Here is a 9,340-nt window from a genome sequence, read left to right on the forward strand (position 1 = left end):
ACTCGCAGTCTGAGTCTGAAGCAGAGAGCGAGGATTCTGATGACAATGTAGCGATTCAGTCATTCATATCGGGAAGAGAGAGAGAACATGGCTATCAGGAAGAAGATGAGGTAGGGACAAACATAGGGACAAACATAGGGACAAACATAGGGACAAACGTAGCTAAGCGAAGATCGAAACTGAGAAGTAGGCGGCGATGTGCAACTGCGCGGTCTCGATCACTGAGAGGTGGCGCTGCTGAGCCACTCCCCCACAGTGATCCCTGGAAGACGGAGGAGGATCCTGACAGTGTGCCGGGAGTAAAGCAGGTTTCAGCCACGGCGAACACCCGGTGTCCAAATAAACAACCTGTCTTCTCATAGTCCAAAAGATCTTTTTTTTATTATATTTTGCCACTGACAGTGAAAACAATTTGCCTCAACACAAACAAAAATGCAGCAAAAAATACATTAGGGAAAAAGTACAAATGGAATGACATTGAAATGGAAGATCTGTACAATTTTTTTGGTCTACTGATATATATGTCTTTAGTTTCACTGCCCAGTATTCAGGACTATTGGAAGCAAAACAATATTTTGTCTGTGCCCCTTCCATGCAAAGTGATGTTTGTGCACAAATGAATGAATTACCTACATTTTGTTGATGATAATCTTCTAAACATGAGTTGTTTCCTGTATTTGTACATATTGATTTTGAAATTTATAGTGTGCTAAAATTGCCAGGAGAAGTAATTCCCAGGATTTAAATATATTTAGGAAAGTTATACATTTTTTGGAATCTTGATTTGATATTTTGTAAATAGTAGCACAGGAACGAATGGATTACCTACATTTTATTGATAATAATTTAATATACATGAGTTGTTTGCTATATTTGTACATACTAATTTTGAAATATAGAGTATACTTTAGAATTCTAAACCATAAAACATATTTGTTATACATATTTGTGGGTTTCACAGTGACAAAAATAAAAACTTTTTCTACTCGAATTTTCTTTTTTTGTGTGATTTTAGGCCCAAAATGCAATGTCAGTATGTCCAAATGACAAAAATATGTGTAAATTGACAAAGTTCAGGCTGTCCTGAAAAAAATGATAGCACATAAAGCAATATTAATGGTTTTTATTAAGAAATATAAAGGTAAAATCAAAAATTAGTCAAAAACGGCCATTTAGAACACTGACTCCCAAGGGCTAAAGCCTATCCTGTAGATGTCTCAAAATCTTTAGCCTATTTTATTTATGTTATGTTCATACCTTAATTCAAGTTGATCCTTAAAGTAGCACATTCAAGAAACATTAAAATATTACAAAATAAGCTCATAATTTTATTTAACCAAACATGTGTTGAAGAAATCGAACACCTAATAACAGCAGGAACTTCACCCTGATTTACAAACCTGATTCTGTTGACTGTTAACCATTTATTCACACATGCTAGTTTGCTAAGCATTAGCTCTGAGCTTAATGTTGGTTCAATTCATTTCAACATGGAAATTGAATATCTGAAAAATTAGAAAACTCATCTGAAAAAACACCTGGAAAATTGTAGATCAATAACCCAGAATCCATAAACTAACATGTGCTAACAGCTGCCATGATGAGCTGATTATGTTCATTCTTGACTTTTTGAGCATCATTAAATCAGTCACATCCACAGCCTGGTTATGAACAGGTTGATAAACAGAGTTTACATTATGGTAAGTTTATCGTTATTGGCTGCTCTCTAGTTAACCCAGCCATAAACAAAGCAAGAATAAAAATGCAAATGCTTTTCTGACTTGTACTCTAATCACAGTATCACACATCTGCCTTCCTTTATGCTTTAATTAGCATAAAGAACTGAGAAGTATCCAAGTCTCCACTCTCTGTCAAAATTTGAAAAATTGGTCAAATTAAACTACAAAATGTGTTGCATCTTAAAATTATTTGTATTTTACACAAGCATCCATTCAAAATCCAGTTATTTCTACCATCTTCTTTTCTGAAAAAGAAAAACAAATTTTCAACTAACACCTATTCTTGCTTTATCCGTCCATGACGCATCAAAGCATGTTAATGACATTTACATTGTTGCAGATAAAAGAGATGGAGCAAATGCACACCAGAATTAAAATGTCCGTATTAAAACCCACATAAAGAAAGGGGTCATTGTTTTGTGAAATTTTTTCCCCTTTATTTATTCAATACAGTAATTTGATGTTCCAGACAGAAAAAACAGGAAAAACAGCTTGTCAAATAAAATGGACATTTGACAGACTGTGTGCGTCACTCCTGCTATTTATGGCATCTCAGAAACCATTATCACCCCTACATTTCAGAATTGATCAAAACAGGAAGCTGGAAATGAACCTGAATCTGATTCAAGAATCAGCTGCAATTCACACATGACAATTAACTTAACTCCCTCACACTTAGCAGTGCGAAGGTCTTGCACTGATGCATTTCAAAAGCAGCAGAAGCTAAATCAATGCAGTGTATTAGTGATTCTATGGTTCAAAAGATCTTTTTTATGCACTTACATACTCCGCTTAAGCTTTATAATGTTAAACATTATTATAATGCAAACATCTGCAAGATTATCAGTTCAGCAACATAAAACTGTAACATATTAGTCTAAAAAGCAATTACACCAGAAACCTCCTAGCACTATTTGGCAAAGTGTTAGCATGCCTACCCTCCTTAACAGCTTTTTAATGAAACACATGTATTTAATTAGCGCACATCACCTAATCAGTGGCAGTCATTCTCAGACAAATTACATAATCAGACGAGCCGGAAACGTGTCCTTTAAATACAGAAATCTGACGGTTGCAGTGAGTCAGACTTAAGGACAAAACACTGGCAGGAAATGTTTTATAAATTAAATGAAAGACAAACTCGTCCTGTCTGTTTTTTATTTTCTGAGATAGTTTAATCATAAAATGGAGCAACAGATAGAGAACTTTCTTTGTACTTGGTTTCAGTCACTTTTTAAAACAGACTTAACTCACTAGATGCGGTTAATCGTCTAAATTATCTGACAACACAAACTTCATTGAATGGCCTTGAATCTCAGGTTAGTGGAAGAACACAGTGATGCATTGATAAGGTCATTATTCCAAATGGGATCAAGTCATGTGAAAGGGAGACACAGTTAACATTATGTCCACTGCAGCAGGAGAAAACCATCATAGAGATTATGGGATGGAGTGGAAAATTCAATACTGCTTAATAAATTTAATAGGTGCCTGAAAAGAATGCATAGATGTCAAACTAATAGGTTATGAAAGAAAATTGATAGGATGTGTGGTGCGAGTGAGTCTAATAATTTCAAAACAGAAAGAAAACATAAAAAGAAAAAAATTAATCTTGCCTGAAAACATTTTTTCTTTTTTTTTTTTGGTACATTATAAGAGAATGGACTTAAAAGTCAGAGTGATCATGTTTTTTATATTATATATAAAATATTAATGAAAAAGAACAAAAAGATAAATTTAATATCATGAAACCCCGTGTATAATCCATTACTTTCAGACTCACTCGTCCCACACATATTGAACACTAACATATCTTGGCAACCCTGTTCCCATAATAGCAGCCCTGAGACTCGATACATCGATACACGGATCATAGAGAATAATAGAAATGACCACCAGGTCTTTATAGTATGGTTCAGAAAGAAACCTGATGAAAGCACCAGCAGAACCTTAGTGTGACTGTCTCAGTCATGAGGACCCAGTTTAGCAACAAACACACACACACACACACACACACACACACACGCACACACACGCACACACGCGCACACACACACACACTGTCCACCTACACTGCGAATGCAGCTTCTGCCATCAGTCATGAACTGATGCCTGAGTGGGATGAAACCTACTGTCCTTGTGTGGGCAAAGCTGCTCTGAACTTGATTAAACACATGAGACGAAAGAAGAAGAGGAACAAAAAGGAAAAGGGGGGAGGAGGAGAAGAAACACACTCAGTTTTTCCACAGGGAGTCATACTGGCTCTTCATCCTTCTCCTCTGTATCTCCTTTAATATGAAGAGAAGAGGCTATGTTCTCTAACCCATTAATCTTCACTATCTGGAGTCACAGCCAAGTCTGCTGCATCAAAACCTGATTCATTCACAGATTAAATAACATGATTGTTCCAGTCAGAAGAGCCTGAGCAGTTGAAGCCTCTCTTCCCTGACCACAAATCTAGTTTAAGTACACACAGCCGATATAGTGAAACTGCGAATGGCTCATTAAGTCAGTTATGGTTCCACTTTAACTGAACCATATTATATGAAGATGGGAAGAGTGAGACACGTCTGCAAATCTCCACTACACCACTACCCTCACAGCGGCAGGAAGTACAATTTATTAGCGAACTTCTCAGGAAGTGGCAACATTTTTTCTGAAGCGTGACATAAACAAAATTGAACTAATTTTACCTAATGTAAAGTAATTTAGAGTTATTCATAAATCCTTTACAATGTGAACATTCATACAATAAGTGTTACACATGTCTGTGCCTAAGTTTGTCTGTGCCACATGTTGAATGCACTTATGAGAAAGTGACAGAAATTATGCTTCCCAGGAATGGTGACTACCTTTGCTCCATCTGCAAAGTTCAACCGTAAGATGAAAAAAATAGGTCGGCAAAACGTGACCCACATAAGTCAAATAAAGCACACAACTGGAAACCTTTCTATTTTTACACCTTTCATTTAACAATAGTTCTTGCATGTGACGGTTGTAATAATGTCAATCGGGGTTTAACAATAGAGGACATGCTTATCTGTCATCAAAAGAGAGCTCCATAAACACTAAGTAGATGGAAAGAATCTGAGAGCCGGACCATCAAGCTGTTAACTCAGCAGCTGTTGGCGGCTTGTTTCTCTGAGGGACGCAGGCTGGCAGTGCCATGGGTCCACTGATTACTATTTCACCCCTTGGTGCTTTCCAGCAGTGGGCCAAGGGCTCGGCACACATGTGACCATGACTGGAAAGCTTCGCAAGTGGGGGCTGTCAACACCAGGACATAAATAAAGCTAAAGATAGGGCGATGGGATTTCAGCTACAGTTTCTGGTCATCCAGGAGCTTTTTATAGAAACACTCTGGTTTATAAAAGGCTAACAGATGCTATTTTTGACCCAGCTGACCTCAGGGACAGGAACCTTGGAAACTTGTGATGCTTGGGGTGAATAACTGACCCCTGTGTGTGAATGTGTCAGTGTTAGGTGGTTGTGGGAGTTTCAGATTGTCAATGCGGCTGGGATCAAATTGGCCGAGGACTGTGTTATTTTCGGACACAGTCCAGAGACACAGACATGAAGATGATCACATGCTTGTCTCAGAGAGAACGGTAAAGTTATCGGATCACTTTTCAATGGGATTGCCTGGATTAAGACCTGACAGCCTTATTACAATCAACATTTTCCACATAGCTTAGTTTACTGTGGCAAAAGTATACAGCCTGAGTCGAAAAGTGTTCAAGTACTAGAATGAAACAAAACATTTATCAAGTTTACTCTGGAAGAAAAATGTAGAGACTTTTTCTAGCTTGGTCCTCGGTTCTCTTCCTCAGTCTATCAATCAAAAGCTCAAATAAAAGGAGAAAGCGATGGGATTCATTAAAATTTGGCGCTGATATCCACAGTCTACATCCTGGACAGGTCACGAGTCAATTACAGGGCATCCCAGAAAGAGACAGCACAAACAACCATGCAACCACACACGCCTCTAAGGCAATTTGGAGTTGAAATGAGTTAGCTTTGGAGTGTGGGAAGAAGCCAGAGGATCTGGTGAGAACCCACACCTTATAGGGGAGAACATAAAAGCTCCCAGGCAGGGAGTTGAACCCCAGACCTCTTTTTCTGCAAGGGAAACAGGTGCTAATAACTGCACTCACGTGCAACCCAATTAGATCATAATGTTTTCATATTATGAATCGCTATGCAAGAGGTGTGAGTCCAAGAATTTCTTAACTTCTTTGTGAATTTGCATTCAATTTGGATGTATTTAGATTCACATCTAGACCACTCGTAGGTGTGTTGAGGCTGCAATTTAATATTAGTTGGAATGTCTAGAAAACGTATCAGTGTAACAGGCAGCATTTGCAGCAAACTCTGCTAGGTAGTTGTTCATTATGACTATTTGGCCTCACCCTAACCACAATGCTATCATTGTGTTAATGGGACAGAAAAAAATAATCAAGTTATAACTTGAGGATTACATCAATCTGTGATTTATTTATGAATGTGGTGATATAACCCAAATCTCAAAGACATGTGAATCTTCAAACTTGTACAGTTTCCATAGTTATTTGACTGCCAATAATCCATCTTGGTTAGACTGAGTAGCGCTAGACAAGAAATTTAGCGGACAAATGAGGAAGGTGAAGCTGTCAGACCTCAGATAAACAAAATACATATTAAGGGATACACTTAGCGGAACAAGTTAGCGTTGGGCCGGAGCTGGGGCTAATGTCTGGGGCCTTTTTACCCAAATAATAAAGCTCATGATAATATAACTTTACAACATAGACAGCCTGCAACAGCAGGACTTACAAGCTTCACCGCCACAGAGAGCGACTATGTCATTCGAAGTCCATCAAACAGACATGAAGTATAACAAACCAAGAGAACAAAAACATCAGGCTACGTGCTGCTCACTAATGATGGAGCAACGCAAATTCAAATCAGTTCAATGTTAGATTTGCTACCTGTAACTGGCCCGGCTTCCTGGCTGGGCTGGCAGGTTTGGCGGGCCTGAATCGCTGCCAACAGAAAAGTCCGGTTCATCTCCAAGACGACGAACAAAATATGCGTCTAGTTTTTGGCTTTTCCTTGCTCTCTTTTTTCCATCTTTTTCACGTTGCCGCTCCATGAAGCGCTACTCATGCTAATTTAGTCCGTAAATTACCTTTAGTGTCAACTGTTGCCAAGTGATTGATGATGAAGTTGGTGGACGGCTGGTGAGTTTTACCCAAAACACACTTGGGCATTACAAATACTTTTGCGTGTCATAAAGTTAAATGTAAGAGTGAAAATAAAGTCAGTCATATAGCACGACGACATTTTATTCAATATTTAACAAGACCGACTAAAATCAGTCGGTCTTGTAATGTTTCCAGCAACCATGAGTCAATCCTGACTGAGCAACCTATATAATTCTATTGTTGATAAGAAATACTTTTCTTGTTTCACGTACAGGTCTTCTGGGTGCACTGTTCTAAAACAACAAAAATTTTAGTACTAAAATCACTTATTTCCATTTCTGAGATCTGTACTCTTCCATATAAAGCAGCGACAGATTGATGTTAGGCCCCGAAACATTTCTGCAACAGAGTTAAAATATATTTAAAAATGGTACATGACAACACAATGCCTAAAAAGGTTTGGTCTGTTAATAATTTACACCTGTGAAGCTGAACAATTTTTCATGTTTATTATAATAATGGGTTTCTGTGAGTGAAGGTTTACATGACCTCTTCAAATGTGATTGAAACACCAGCAATGCTTCTATATTTCTGACCAGTAAGTCTTGTGGAGTCAGTGTTGCATTTCTACTCAGCCAGCCAAGCAGGAGCAGCGCTGATTTTAAGCAGACGTGTTTGAAATAAATAGGGGTGACTGAGATCTAATGCAGTGCCGGCTGTGCAAGTTTCCATAGACACAATGCAAACACTAGCTCTCAGATTGACTCAGTAGTCTGTAAGGGTCACTGAGTAGAGACATTTGAGCTTTCTGAAGACCTTGTACAGGTAGGTGTTTCCCGCTCAGAATATGTCATGGCTGAATCCTCAGAAACCCCACACTGGCATGACCTAAAGTCAGAGATCGGGACGCGCCGTCATATCCTGCACTACAGTGGTGTATTCTGATAATCTGAGGTCAAAAATAGAAGCCGAGACTGAAAAAAATAGGTTTTTCAGATAAAAGGCTCCATAAATAACAGCTTTTATGGTATATAAGTTGACACTAATGTGTTGGATAATAGATTGTGACCGCTTTCCCATGACAGTAAAGCTTTGTTTTCTTTACCTCTGTTTCTCCTTCAGCTGTGATTTACAGCACCCTGAGTAAAACAAGGCCACCATAGCTTAGGCCCCTTAATACCTCTGGTGTATATACATAACCCTGAAATGTTGTGTACTGTTTGGCAAGTTGTCATAGCTTCATCTCAAACGAGACCGAGAGCAACGATGAAGGCCACAAATCATCAAACGCAGGCGATGTATGTGTGTTTTTCTGTTTTCTGATTTGGATATGGCCAGGTGTCCTCACGGAACGAGCCAAGATATAAAGCTAAATAAAGCTCCATCATGAAAAGACACACGTGCCACTGTGGAGGGCAGACTTAGGCATCAGATATTGTCATAGTACGATTTTATTTTCTGAGAGGGTGATGGCGATGCATCACTGGCTCATGGACAAGTAGGGGCGATATGAGCTGGCCAAAGCATTTGTTTGGTGCTTTGTGTGCTGTTTGAATCCATGGCAACCGAAGCACGGCTGCGTCCTCCGTTAGATAGGATCTCTGCCTTTGACAGTGTGGAAAAATTTAACGACTCGGGAGCTCAGCATCCTCTCTTCAACTGTAGTGATGAAAAAAGATGATTGTAACTACGTCGCTTTTGCTGTGGACTTGAAGGTCAGATTTGTAGTTCAGGTCAAACAAAGTCAGGACTGTGGTTCAGTTAAACACGCACCTCTGCATCACCATCGCAATAAAAGATACATCATGTCCTTCTTATCAAATTTTGTGATTAATACAATAATCTCGTTAAGTAATAATATTAAGTGGTCACAGTGTTGCTCTTGCATAAGACTGTGCTGGTCCAAATAAACAGCGCTCACCACGAGAGAACAAAAACCTGGATTCAAAGTTTTGTCGCTAATAGTCCTCAAGTCTGCAGCTGCAGTAAAAAATGACACTATTCAAAAAAAAAAAAAAGACTTTGAGAAAAATGTGTTCCTAAAGCATTTAATGATGCTTTGCATGTATTTTTGGTTATATTTTGTGTACAAAAATTAAAGTTAACTGTGATTTTATAAACCTGACTTTTTTTGTTTAGTTTTGTTTTTTGGCATGTGCTCACTGGTTGTTGGACTAGATTTTGACTTTAGTTCTGATTTATCTTTGGTGATGAGCTCAGAGTGTTTTAGCTTGTGAGGCCACCGTGCCAGCTCCCCAATCTGCATCCTCCATCACGGATTCTTTACTAAATTGGAGCCTGGCCTCTTCAGAGTGTAAGAAGAAATATGTTGGTAAATTTAAAAAAAAAGACTATTGTCAGGGTATGAATAACCTGGGGCAAAAAAAACTGAGATTGCTTAACAATTAAGCCTGTTAC

This window comes from Poecilia reticulata, linkage group LG3 (genome assembly GCF_000633615.1).
Source record: "Poecilia reticulata strain Guanapo linkage group LG3, Guppy_female_1.0+MT, whole genome shotgun sequence".
NCBI lineage: Eukaryota > Metazoa > Chordata > Actinopteri > Cyprinodontiformes > Poeciliidae > Poecilia > Poecilia reticulata.